This window comes from Loxodonta africana, chromosome 14, assembly GCF_030014295.1.
Source record: "Loxodonta africana isolate mLoxAfr1 chromosome 14, mLoxAfr1.hap2, whole genome shotgun sequence".
In the NCBI taxonomy this organism is placed as follows: domain Eukaryota; kingdom Metazoa; phylum Chordata; class Mammalia; order Proboscidea; family Elephantidae; genus Loxodonta; species Loxodonta africana.
Genome location: NC_087355.1, coordinates 11844788 through 11859651, shown reverse-complemented (window position 1 = coordinate 11859651; position 14864 = coordinate 11844788).

Sequence of the window (14864 nt, the reverse complement as noted above, 5' to 3'; positions counted from 1 at the left end):
TGAATTTCATCTCCATTAAAAGAATCCCACGAGGCAATGCTATTACTTGCCAGCAGTTTTGTGAAGGATAACTAACTATTCTCTAAAATGGGATTTGGAAATTTCCTGTGGCTTTAATGATTCAGTTATTGATACTCAGGACCAAAGCCAGGTGTAAAGCTTTTAATGATGTATATTTATGTCTATGTCGATACTTCAAAATGCCTACCGCTCTCAAAACAGAAGGAAAGTTTGTGGTGCTTCTATTTACTGCATGGTAATATGAATAGATAAGAACAATGACACATCAGGTTGATGCTCAGTAAATCCTCCTTAAGGGTGGTTTACACCTGGCTTCAGGAAAGGAGCCCATGTGACTTCCCAGGATCCTGTAAGAGCACTGCAGTGTTTCTTAACTGACCACTAAACCTCACTTAAGGAAGGGTGATTTGCCTACCTGGAATGCAGAATTACTGGCTTATCATTATTAAAAATGCTTGTCATGTTTCCAGATTGCATTTCTTTAGCCAACTGGACACTCACTATAATGAGCTAATCCCAGAGTCATATGAGCTAGAAAAATAAATAATAACTACATGATAATCTTTTGATGTACAGCCAAGAATCATTTAATTTCAGGGGTCATAAATAGGTGAAATGGACCACAAATTCAAAAATGCCAAGGAATACTTGAGGAAACTACCTTTCAGAGGCAGGCAGCTCTTTTTCATTCACTTAAGGAAAAACCATTTCTTAGGGCAAAAGTTGATTGTAAAATGACATATTTCTGTATCAGTGTAAAGGAAAATCTGAAAATATCCTGAAAAGTATTAATTTGTCAATTTTCAAAACTAATCTTGATAAATTGTGCTAGAAAGACTTTTTAGTAATAAACTGAGAAATAAAAACAGAAATACTCAACACAGAAATGTTGCAAATAAAGTTATTTATTTAAAGAAAAAAAAACATTGTTCTATTAAACAAAAGAAGCAGGAGGAGAGGTTTGATCAGAGATCTGGGTTCACATAGCAGCTCACTCTGTAGTTTAGTTGGGCTATTTAAGTCACGTAACTTTCTCAGGCTTCAGTCTCCTCCTATACAGTTGCCATCAAGTTGATTTTGACTCATGGTGACCCCATGTGTTTCAGAGTAGAACTGCACTTCATAGGGTTTCAATGGCTGTGACCGTTTGAAAGTAGACAATCAGGCTCTTTTCCCAAGGTGCCTCTGGGCGGATTTGAACTGCCAACCTTTCGCTTAGTAGCTGAGCACTTTGCTGTTTGTGCCATCCAAGAACTCCTCATATATAGAATGAAATTACATGATTACCTATCTCACTGACTCATTATGACGAAAAGTGAGAAAAACGTGCAGAAATGTTTCTTGCAAACTGCAAAGCATTATGCAGGTATCATGTTATTCATTAGTCCAATTGGGAAAGAAAGCTCAAATTACGAATTTTCATGGTATGTTCTCTCTCACATGAGGCTTTGAAATTTAGGCTTTAACTTCGTTTGTGCTGAACATTTTCTCATGATGAGTTTTCATTTTTACTCAAAAGTAAAAAATAAACTCAGAATATAGCAAACCTGTCATTTATTAGAAATGGATGTTTACATTGGAAACAGTGCCTTTTCTTGGAAGTATAAAGCATACACTTTTAAAACATTCTTATTGACCTTTAACAAAGTCTGGTAAGCAGAAACAAGGGGTTAAGAATATAACGGACTGAGAAACATTTTCTTATTTCTGAAGGGTTTATGATTTCACATGTACTCTTCAAAGTCCTTTTAACAGCTCCGACATAAGGCTCCATTGAAGTTTGAGCTGGAATGCAGACAGGTTGAAGGGCAAGCATCTAAAAAGGCTTGCTATTAGAATCAAAATGGAAGTAACTCCCTAATTGCTCCTTTCAAATTCATATCATGATCAGTCAGAGCATATTTCTGCCTAGGTTGTCCAGCTGGAGAGTTTCCCTGACTTCAAAGAAATCTCCTCTCAGTCTATACTTCAGCTCAATCATATTTGAAGACAGAGTCAAACATGAGAAAAAAAAAAAAAAGGATTCTTTTTGTTTGTTTGTTTTTTATCATTGTATATGTACTATTAAAACAGAGTGTTTAATTGGTCTTGCAAAAAACAAGGACAAAGATACACTATAACCGATAGGACTTGAACTTATAAATTAACTGTTAAAAGTTTAGATAGGAGATGTTTCCCCCTTAAAAAAAAAAAAATGCTGAATAATTCATATTCCAGTTCATCCAGGATAAAAATCAAACTCTTTTCTATAGTTGATTAGAAAGAATTATTTAAGCTCTCCCAATCTTAAGGAAGAACAAAGAGTTTTTATACTCAGTACTTCCTTATTTTGATTTTATTCTTCAGAAAAAGAAGTGGGATGTTTGAATGCAGCCTTCCATTTAGTCATTTAGTCATTCCACACACAGGTACTGAGTGCCTATTTTATTTCAGACTCCTGGGGACGGGGCACTCCAGGGATGGCTCCTGCCTTCAAGGAGTTCACCAACCAGTGGATGAGACTCGTGTGAATTGCAAATTATAATATAGCTGTATGAGGGCCATGATAGAAGAAGATCAGAAACACCAGTTTAACATGTCCAAGAAGAGGTGACACAAAAGCTGGGTCAGAGTAAACAGCAGGTTTGAAGGTTCCTATTAACGTCTCCAGCAGTTTAATAAGGCTGTGTAATCGAGCTTCGGAAGTGGGGAGAGCGAAAGAGTGGGACAACATGAGGCTAGAAAAGTAAGCAAAGGGATTTGAGTCCAAGCCAAAGAATTTGGACTGTGTCCTTAGTAATACAGGGAAACAATGAAATATTTATAATTTGTGATTCACATGAGTCTTGTCCACTGGTTGGTGAACTCTTTGAAGGAAACCCTATATGAGATGGATTGACACAATAGCCAAAACAATGAGCTCAAACACACCAACAATCTTGAAGGTGGTGCAGGATCAGGCAATGCTTTGTTCTGTTATATATGAGGTCCCCAGGAGTCGGAGCCACTCAATGGCAACTAACAACAACAACAATGGGTAGGCGTAGGCCGGCCAGGAAGCCGTCACAATAACTGAGACAAGTGGTACGGGTTTATTTAATATAATTTTAGCAGGGAAAGGGGGGAGAGGCAAACTAAAAAAATGTTTTATACATTAGAAACAAAATTTGGTTACTAACTAGATGCAGTTGCAAGGGAAAGAATGTTTCCCATCATTTCCAGCAACTGTGATCCCTGGTGTCTCCCACCAAGACCGCTATACCAGGAGAGAAGCAGGTATCATTCAGGTTTCCTGAGGTCTTAGTATTATGATGGTGAGCTCTATTGGAATATAAAAGCAAAGTCTGTAGCAGCAAGAGGATGATTGTAAGTGAAAACACTAAGTATTCTAATGTTTAAGGAAAGAAAAAGGGGTTTGATACAGAAAAGCTATAACTTTGTCTTCATTTAACATTTGCTTATTTTAACTATAAGTCGGATTAGTTAGGACAAAGGTTTGGAAAATCACCATTATGGCTGAAGGGGCTTAAGTGGGGGACCTACTTAGAGTCGGCTTAGCCACTTAAAGTCGTATGTTTAACACCTGTACAAACTGAATCTTCCTTTAACGTTGGCTATTTTTAATCACATTTTCCTGTAGAACTGTTTATTTTCTAAGTTAAAGGGTATAGTGGAAAATTTTACAGGAGTGACAAGTCGTATTATATGACAGAAGCTGCATTCAGAACTCCAAGGTGAAGTCTCTTACGACAAGGAGAAGACTTGGCCTAGGCCTTAGCTAGAAATCCTAGTCTGCCAGGAACTTACGTACTGAGATACTCTTCTTCGCTACCAATCTCCCAGTGCAATTAGCCCACCACCAAACTAGGTGTCCTCACGTCGATTCTGACTCACGGTGGTGCCGTTTGTGGCAGAGCAGAATCGTGCTCTGTAGGCTCTTCAGTGGTGGATTTTTCAGAAGGAGATCCACCTGGCCCTTCTTCCAAAGTATCTCTAGGTGGACTTGAACTGCCAGCCTTTTGGTTGGCAGCTGAGTGTGTTAACCGTTTGCACCACCCAGAGGCTCCAATAGCTCACGAGAGATATAAATATTTGATAATGAATGAAAGAAGGAATGAAAAGTAAACAAGTCCGTGCAAAGTTTTGGGCTAATTACTCTGGAGAATGTAGAGATATAAAAGATTTTCTACCCTTGTAATATATTTGTCTGCTAAAGAAAGTCAATCTCTGAGAGGTTAAGGTTTCCTTTGCATTAGACAACTGGTGCAATAAAGAGTGTCTTAACAGCATATGGTTCTTTGTTCCCAAAGGCTGAGAGGACAGGAAAGCACTAGTGAGATAATACCCACGTTACTGCTTTACACCTTGAAAACTAAAGAAATACTGCTGCCCACAGATTCTCATACTTTACCTGTAACTTGACTTGTCTCATTATGGGTATTTTAAAATATTTAAGCTGATCAAAAAGTAAAGGAAAATAATGTCTGAAAGAGCAGGTCCATTAAGCAAGAAAAAGGGAATCATAAACAATGCAAAAGATATTCAATTATCTTACCTTTCACTGGATTTGAAGAAGATAATGCTGAGCTTAGTGATATGTAATTCAAAAATTCCATTATTAAAATAATAGGTTTGTCTACTGGGGCCCTGGTGGCACAATAGTTAAGCATTTGGCTGCTAACCAAAAGGTCAGCAGTTCAAATCCACCAGCCACCCCACGGAAACACTGTGGGGCCAGTTCTACTCTGTCCTATAGGGTCGCTGAGTCAGACTTGACTCGACAGCAACAGGTTTGGTTTTTCTTTGGTTTTCTACTGACACTGTTTTCTAGCTATACTGCATTAAATGTCAGTTAACTGTACCACTAAATTTGTTGCTCATAGTTGCAATTCATAAGCTTTTATCTCTTGCATATTAATAGAATAAGTTGGCATAATAGAGAATAAATATATGATGTGAGGTTGTAAAATTAAAAATAAATAAATAAATAATAAAAATGATGTGAGGTTGTAGCAAGTTGTTAATGCACTGAGGACTGAACCAATAAAAAAAATCATTATTAAGTCAATCGTTTTGAAACGATGAGATTTAAAAGAGAATGCTGAAAACTAGAGGAGCCCTGGTGACTCAGTGGTTAAGCACTCAGCTGCTAACTCAAAGGTCAGCAGTTCGAACCTAACAGCTGTTCTGTGGGAGAAATATGTGGTAGTCTGCTTCTGTAAAGATTTACAGCTTTGGAAACTCTATAGAACACCTCTACTCTGTTCTGTAGGGATGCAATGAGTCAGAATCAATTGACTGGACAGCAGTGGGTTTGGCTTTTTTGTTGGTGCTTTTTTGCTAAAAATTAGTAGTTAATTTATTGGGTGCTAATATTCAAAAAAAAATTTTTTTTTTAATATCCAAATACTCAATTAAATTTTCATGCACTCATTCAACAAGCATTTAGTGAGTGCACGCAGTATGCTGGCTCTCAAGGAGTTTATATTAATTTTTTTTTTTAAATAAACTACTGTTATCATGAGGTAAAGACACGTTCCTGCAACTGTCCTACCAAGATCAACACACAGACAATACCGTGATATTATACTCAATAAGCTACACTTTGTGCTCACTAAATAAACCATGTTACAGAGGACAAATTATTTTGAGGCTACACTATATAAATTGAGAAATGGGGCGGCAATATTTTTACTATATTTTAAGTACTTTTAAACCCAAACCCGTTGCTGTCGAGTCGATTCCAACTCATAGCGACCCTGTAGGACAGAGTAGAACTGCCCCATAGAGTTTCCAAGGAGCGCCTGGTGGATTCGAACTGCTGACCTCCTGGTTAGCAGCCATAGCACTTAACCACTACGCCACCAGGGTTCCCATACTTTTAAGTACATATACTTCATTTTTTTTAATAAACTCTATCTGAATTTATTTTCACTGGAAACTTGGATCTATTATAGTCTGCATAATTTATTAATGAAGATTTGTGTTTGGTTTTTTGAAAAAGCACTGCAAGACAACACTGTTTTTTATATATTGTATCCTCTTTTTTTCCCCCAAGTGAGTAAAAGACATAAAGGAACAAGTTTACTGCCAATAAAGCGAATAACCAATTTGCTACTTTGGACTTTCAGCAAAATAGAAAGTTACACTTCATTCTCAGAGGTTGGATGCTTTGACTTATCAAATTGTTATCTTCAAAAGTCCCATTGCTCTTAGAGTGAGCAGTCAAAATGGCTTAAATGTGCCTTGCTGTTCTGTAGGCTTGTACTTTCTTTCAGTTTTCCTGGCAGTGTTTTTTTTTTTTTTTTAGTTTAACTTGTTAAGGACATTGAAAAGCAGACTGGTGCTTCAAGTTTTAACACTCTCTTGTAATGAACGAATGCTTCCTGAAAAAATACGTCATTACGTAACATTGATAAAATAGCCTATCTCCAATCCGTTGTTATGTGCCTTCAAGTTGATCCAACTGATAGCTACCTTTTAGGCCAGAGAAGAACTGCCCCATAGGGTTTCCAAGGCTGTAATCTTTATGGATACAGATTGCCACATCTTTCTTTCCCACAATGGCTGGTGAGTTTAAACCGCCAACTTTCTAGCTAACAGCCGAGCACTTAACCACTGCCACCAGGGCTCCTTCAACCTCCAGTATACAAAAAAAACCCAAATCTGTTCCTGTTGAGTTGATTCCAACTCATAACAACCTTATAGGACAGAGTAGAACTGCCCTACAGTTTCCAAGGAGCACCTGTTGGATTCGAACTGCCCACCTTTTGGTTAGCAGCTGTAGTTATTAATTCAACATATTGTGTGTGCCTTGAATTAAAATCAATCTCAGTTTTGAATTACTGGTAGTCAGTTTGAATTAGGGAAAGAAGGAGATTAATTACCTAATAAGATTTTTTTAAACATGTAATATTTTTTATTCACAAATATATTTTTTGATTGCAATTCCTATTAAAAGTTTCCATTTACAGTGCCTACTGAGCCTATTTGATGAAGCTTTATGGCTAATTTTTAATTGCTTGATGAATTTCCTTATTCATCTTTATATGATCTTCAAAGCCTAGAATAGGCCCTTCACATAACGTATACACCAACTCCCCCATGCATGTTGCTGTGATGGTGGGAGCTATGCCACCGATATTCAAATACCAGCAGGGTCACTCATGGTGGACAGGTTTCAGCTGAGCTTTCAGACTAAGACCAGCTAGGAAGAAGGACTTGGCAGTCTACTTCTGAAAAGAATTAGCCAGTGAAAACCCGAAGTATACTTCTGAAAAGAGTTAGCCAGTGAAAACCTTAAGAATACCAGCAGAACATTATCAGATATAGTGCCAGCAGTTGAGCCCCTCAGATTGGAAGGGACTCAAAATACAACTGGGGAAGAGCTGCCTCTTTAGTACTAGAGTCAACCTTAATGATGTGGATCGAGTCAAGCTTTTGGGTCCTTTATTTGCTGACGTGGCGTGACTCAAAATGAGAAGAAACAGCTGCAAACATCCATTAATAATGGAATGTGGAATGTATGAAATATGATTCTCGTGAAACTGGAAGTTGTCAAAAATGAAATGGAATGCATAAACATTGATATCCTAGGCATTAGTGAGCTGAAATGGATTAGTATTTGCCGTTCTGAATCAGACAATCATATGATCTACTATGCCAGGAATGACAACTTGAAGAGGAATGGTGTTGCATTCATCACCAAAAAGAATATTTCAAGATCTATCCTGAGGTACAATGCTGTCAGTAATAGGATAACATCCATACACCTACAAGGAAATCCTGTTAGTACAACTATTATTCCAATTTACGCACCAACCACTAAGGCCAAACATGAAGAAATTGAAGATTTTTACCAACTTCTACAGTCTAAAATTGAGCAACCATGCAATCAGGATGCATTGACAATTATTGGTGATTGCGATGAGAAAGTTGGAAACAAAGAAGAAGGATTTGTTCCTGGAAAATATGGCTTTGGTGATAGAAATGATGCCAGAGATCACATGACTGAATTTTGCAAGACCAATGCCTTCTTCACTGAAAATACCTTTTTTCACCAACATAAAACACAGGAATTAAATTGGCTACATCTGTGGAAAGAGATGATGAAAAATTTCATCATCAGTCAGAACAAGGCCGGGGCCGACTGTGGAACAAACCATCAATTGCTAACGTGCAAGTTCAAGTTGAACCTGAAGAAAATTAGAACAAGTCCACTAGAGCCAAAGTACAACTTTGCGCATATTCCACCTGAATTTAGAGACCATCTCAAGAATAGATTTGATGGTCTAATGACCAAAGACCAGACGAGCTGCAGAATAACATCAGGGACATCATACATGAGGAAAGCAAATCAAAATGAAACCCATTGCTGTCGAGATGATTCTGACTCATAGCGACCCTATAGGACAGAGTAGAACTGCCCCATGGGGTTTCCAAAGAGGGCCTGGTGGATTCCAACTGCTGACCTCTTGTTAGCAGCCATAGCTCTTAACCACTACACCACCAGGGTTTCCTGAAGAATGCAAGAGGTCATTAAAAAGATAGGAAAGAAAAGACCAAAACAGATGTCAGAAGAGACTCTCAAACTTGCTCTTGAACATCCAGTAGCTAAAACAAAAGGGAGAAATGATGAAAAGAGCTGAATGGAAGATTTCAAAGGGCAGCTCAAGAAGACAAAGTAAAGTATTATAATAACATGCAAAAAGCTGGAGATAGAAAATGACAAGGGAAGAACACACTTGGCATTTCCTAAGCTGAAAGAACTGAAGAAAAAATTCAAGCCTCAAGATGTAATGGTGAAGGAGTCTATGGGGAAAATATTAAATGACACAGGATGCATCAAAAGAAGATGGAAGGAATGCAGAGAGCCACTATACCAAAAAGAATTGGTTGACATTCAACCATTTCAGGAGGCAGCATATGATTAGAAACCAAAGGTAGTGAAGGAAGAAGTCCAAGCTGCATTGAAGTCATTGGTGAAAAACAAGGATCCGGGAATAGGCGGAATACCAATTGAGATGCTTCAACAAAAGGATGCAGGACTGAAGTGTTCATTCATCTACGGCAAGAAATTTGGGAGACAGCTACCTGGCCAACTGACTGGAAGTGATCCATATTTATGCCTATTTCCAAGGAAGATGATCCAACTGAATGCAGAAATTATCAAAACAATATCATTAATATCACACACAAGTAAAATTTTGCTGAAGATAATTCAAAAGTGGCTGCAGCAGTATATCAACAGGGAACTGCCAGAAATCCAAGCCGGATGCAGAAGAAGATGTGGAACCAGGGATATAATTGCTGATGTCAGATGGATCTTGGCTAAAATCACAGAATACCAGAAAGAGGTTTACCTGTGTTTTATTGACTGTGCAAAGGCATTCAACTGTGTGGAATATAACAAATTATGCATAACATCACGAAGAATGGGAATTCCAGAACACTTAATTGTGCTCCTGAGGAATCTGTAAATAGATCAAGAAGCAGTTGTTCAAACGCAACAAGGAGATTCTGTGTGGTTTAAAGTCAGGAAAGGTGTGCATCAGGGTTGTATCCTTTCACTGTACTTAGTCTGTATACTGAGCAAATAATCAAGAAGATGGATTATATGAAGAAGAACATGGCATCAGGATTGGGGAAGACTCATTAACAACCTGTGTTATGAAAATGACATAACCTTGCTTGCTGAAAGTGAAGAGGACTTGAAGCACTTACTGATGAAGATCAAAGACCACAGCCTTCAGTATGGATTACACCTCAACATAAAGAAAGCAAAAATTCTCACATCTGGACCAATAAACAACATCATGATAAATGGAGAAAAGAATGAAGTTGTCAAGGATTTCATTTTACTTGGATCCACAATGGACACACATGGAAGCAGCAGACAAGAAATTAAAAGATACGTTTCATCGGACAAATCTGCTGCAAAAGACCTCTTTAAAGTGCTAAAAAGCAAAGATGTCACCTTGAAGACTAAGGTGTGTCTGACCCAAGCCATGGTGTTTTCAGTCACCTCATATGCATGTGAAAGCTGAAAGATGAATAAGGAAGACCAAAGAAGAATTGATACATTTGAATAGTGGTGCTGGTGAAGAATATTGAGTATACCAAGGACTGCCAAAAGAACAAACAAATCTATCTTGGAGGAAGTACAACCAGAATGCTCCTTAGAAGCAAGGATGGCTAGACTTTGTCTTACATGCTTTGGACATGTTATCAGAAGGGATCAGTCCCTGGAGAAGAACATCATGCTTGGTAAAGTAAAGGGTCTGGGAAAAAGAGGAAGACCCTCAATGAGATGGACTGACACAGTGGGCGCACCAATGGACTTAAGCATAACAATCATTGTGAGAATGGCTCAGGACAGGGCGGTGTTTTGTTCGGTTGTACATAGGGTTGCTATAATTCTGAGCCGACTCAAGGGCACCTAACAACAACAACAAAAAGAAGTGTCTATAGTACTTTCCAACCACACTATGGGTTTGCCTGAAAAAAATCTGTTTTGTGCAAGCACATGTTGAAAATTCTTCAGAAGTCACTGAAAACAGATGCTGATATATTTCCACCCACTCTCTAAAAACAAAATTTGTATTTGATTGGATTAGAGAGAAGTTGATTAAAACATCAAAGAACTTTCAAAACTACTACTCATTTCAGAAAGAGTTACTTGCATTTTGGGTAAGAAAACTAATCTTTTCCTGACCATCCTCCAATGCAAAAAATTTATACCTTTGCATTGCTCTTCTAGACCAAAATAGCCAGATCCCTGATTTCTCTTCTTCTACTCTCCCTTCCCCAAGTTGACCACGCTCTTAAAATATAAAATACTGAAAGCGAAGCTACCCAATTATATCAATTATCCAAGACAAATTGTTGCCGAACCCTAGGAGGTGAATTCTGTTTGGGGTGCTCAGATGTGCCAGTAATCCGGACACTAGTCTCCGAGAAAGAGAAAGTAACTTTATTGCAATGAGCAGAGAAAGGAGCCGGGAGGAAGTTCCTCAGATCTGACTGGCCAAGGAAGTAGGGCTTATACGTGATTTGGGCAGCAAGATGGCAGCAGCGCAGTTGTACTGGGGTGGAGGGAAGTTCTAGAAGGCAGCCAGGAAACAGGAGGTGATGTCGATCTTGTTGGGCTGCTCTCTTCAGAATAGGGTCTGGGTGATGATTTTCCTTCTAATTCATTTCACCTGTTGCTGCATCCACTGTTGAGGTCAATTAGTGGTCACAGCTGGCCCCTCTGTGTATGTGGGGTGGGCCAAATCTGGCTTGGGCTAGTTTAAGGACTAATGGAAATTTACTGGCATTTGTAGGGTCAGGTTACAATATGACCTTTGAAAAAATATTTCCTTGATAAACCAACTCCAATGAACCCCGATGGGTGATCCCAACAAAATTCAAGTTCGCCCATCCTTAGCATTTGTACCAAATCCCGAAGCACCATGGAGCAATGGCGGAAACTGAGGTCAAGACCTTTAATAGGTCCTGGACTGAAAGTTCTCTGAATGACCGTAACAGAAATCTAAGAAATGTTACTGCCTATGGCATTGTGTTTAAATGACAAGTTATGTTTGTAGTTAAACTCTGGAAACCGACTCTGAAAGAGTTTTCTATGAATCCATTTTAGACTGTATTTTCTTTCCTAGTTTCTGTTTTATACAATTGTGAGATACAGTTATGCAGCAGCTGTTACTTAGATAACATGAGCTAAAACAGATTTGCTATCCTGGCCAGAGAAAGAGATATACACTGTGGGTTTCTGTCTTAAAAATCCATTAAGTCTTCCTCTGCAATCCACTTATACCAAACACTAGGCTATTCTGTCCTCCATACAGTGTACAGGCTGAGCACAGCTAGTGAAAACAAGCAGGGTGCGCAGATCACCTCTGCAGCCATTTCCATGAGTTAGAGCTCTCATGTTTTAAGCTCCTGCAGCCAAGAGTTTTCTTCACAAGAGAATTTTGGGTTCAGTTTTTATGACTATGGCAAGCTTTTTCAAATATCAGAGTTTTCTAGCATTAAATAGAGTGTAAAAAGGCATATTAAAAATGTATCTGCTGTAAGTAGTATTTTGATTGCTGGCAGCTATATCGATGGCACTGGGCTGGGTTTTATATTGACATAAGACAAAATCATCATAAAACTTGTTACTGATGCTTTGATTCCAACTTACAGGGACTCGGTAGATAGAACAGAATTGCCCCACAGGGTTTCCAAGGTTGTAATCTATATGGAAGCAGACTACCACATCTTTCTTCTGTGGAGCAGCCAGTGGGTTCAAACCACTGACCTTTTGGTTAGCAGCCAAACATGCAACCGCTGTGCCACCAGGGCTCCTTTTATAATCATCATAACCCCCCCACCAAAAAAAGAGAAAAACCATTGCCGTGGAGTAAATTCCGACTCATAACAACCCTACAGGACAGAGTAGAACTGCCCCACAGAGTTTCCTAGGGACAGCTGGTGGATTCAAACTGCCACCTTTTGGTTAGCAGCCAATCTCTTAGCCACTGGTACCAGGGCTCCATAATCATCAAAGTATACCTCAAACAGACAAAATCCCCTTCAACTAAAGACTGATGGCCTGTCAAAGAAAGCTCCAAATCCTAATTCTGCTTCTACCAGAGGAGGAAGAAGTATGTGGTACAAGTTAGCATTGCATCTGGAGCCAGAGAATGATAAGGGAAAGGAGAGTCCCTTTCACAATTAAAGACTGACTTCCTATCAATAGGCTTAAACCTGCTCTACTGAGGATCCGCTAATCTAAAGTCATGGAAAGGAGCCTGGATTCCTCACAAATCTTGGTGCTCTTCTTACAGTAAGGAGGAAGTCTTACCTGCTCAATTTAGGGGGGAAAAGTAGGATCCCATTGCAGGTTCAGATAATGGCAACCCACGTTTCACTGACTGCCAGGGTAGCCCGGTTTATGACTCTGGATCATGTCGGCAGAAAGATGGCTTAACACAGTGGGAGAATTTTCCGGAGTGATATTAAATATCAAAAAAAAAAAAACCTAAAATTTGACTAGTAATTTGAGAATTTTAAAATTTTCATTCATTTATGTTTTATACATTTAATTCAATATTTATTAAAGGCAGAATATTTTAAAAACTTCTCTTAAGATATGGCCTTACTCTGAGTGCCCGGGTAAGAACTTGAGAGATAGTTACTCAGAATATGGACTCCCCCACAGTCTGACATAAAAAGACAACTAACAGAAACAATGCTGATCGAAAGGGACGTGAACATTTTATTTCAGTTCACTTTAACTGAAAACATTTGTTGTTTCCCTCCTCTGGGCCACAGACAGAGTTTATTGTATTGAAGGCAACGTCTCCAGTGCTTTACATAATAGGTAGCCAATGAATATTTTGTGAATGAATAAATAGATAAAAGAATATGGAACGTTCAGGACCATAAACCAAACCAGGACTCACAGCAGCCCTATAGCAAGGCGTGCAACTGCCCCATAGGGTTTCTAGGGAGCAGCTGGTAGATTCAAACTACCGACCTTTTGGTTAGCAGCTGTAGTTCTTAACCACTGAGCCACTAGGGCTTCTCAGGACCATAAATAGCTTGATATTTGCCCTGAGTATGGACTTAGTGTACTGTAAAAAGCTGTGCTAAGGTATATACGGCGACCCCACGTGTGTCAGAGTAGAACTGTGCCCCATACGGTTTTCAATGGCTGATTTTTCATAAGTAGATCACCAGGCATTTCTTCCAAAGTGCAGCTGGGTAGACTTGAACCTGCAAACTTTTGGTTGGCAGCCAAGCACGTTAATGATTTGCACTACCTAGGAACTCCCATCCTTTTATAAAATGTGCTGGGATTCTTATAACAAAGCTCCTAAAATGACAAACTTTTATGCCTTTTGGAACCTGTGAGGGAAATATGTAGCAATTACCAAAAATAGATCTAAAACTTTTTTATGCATCCAGCCTTTTGCATCTGTTATTCCCATCAGTAATACCTACTCTTTCCCCTTGAGTTCCTTATAATTAATACTAGCTTTTTCAAAATTGCTGACATTTATGCCCTGAGCACTTGCTCTTGTAAAGAAGCATTCTGACTTACATCACAGAGACGTTTATGGGGCAGTTGTGTAGCAATACTTGTGTGAACATTTTATTTGCAGAAATTGCAGTACTGCAGTACTGCTTTGCTTCAGCTTTCAGACAAAAAAAAAAAAAAAGAGGAAAGAAAAAACTAAAATGCTGAATACTGCAAAATGCGAATGCATTGGTATTTTAAAAGGCACAACTTTCATTCCTTAAATAATTTTGAGCAATGTATTAACTTCATTCAGTCTGTAGAACTGGTTTCCTGAAGGTGTGTCTCTAATTGGCTATTTGATTAAAAGCAGGGAAAGCTGAGTTCACACAAATTAGGGTTTTGCAACAAGTTCGTGTGTTATAAGCCACAAATCCATAGTTAGCTTGTAATAAGAAAAAACAAAACAAAAAAACCTGTTGTCATTGAGTCAATTCCAACTCATAGAGACCCTACAGGACACAGTAGAACTGTCACATAGGGTTTCCAAAGAGTGGATGATGGATTCTAACTGCTGACCATTTGGTTAACAGCCGAACTCGTAACCACTGGCTCCAGCTTGTAATATAGACAGATAAAAAGCAAATGGCTCTTACTCCTTTCCTGGAAACAAAAGTTTGCAATAGGATGGGGGATAAGGGCTGCTGATTTAAAGCCACAGCTCACACTACCCACCTGAGACTTATTTTCACAACTTCCTTCTGAGAAACCATTTTAAATCTCCCGGAATCCAGATTTCTGGCTCCATGAAGTTGGTGTGACCCACCCAGGCCATTTGCCCTTGAGTGTTCTTCTGAAC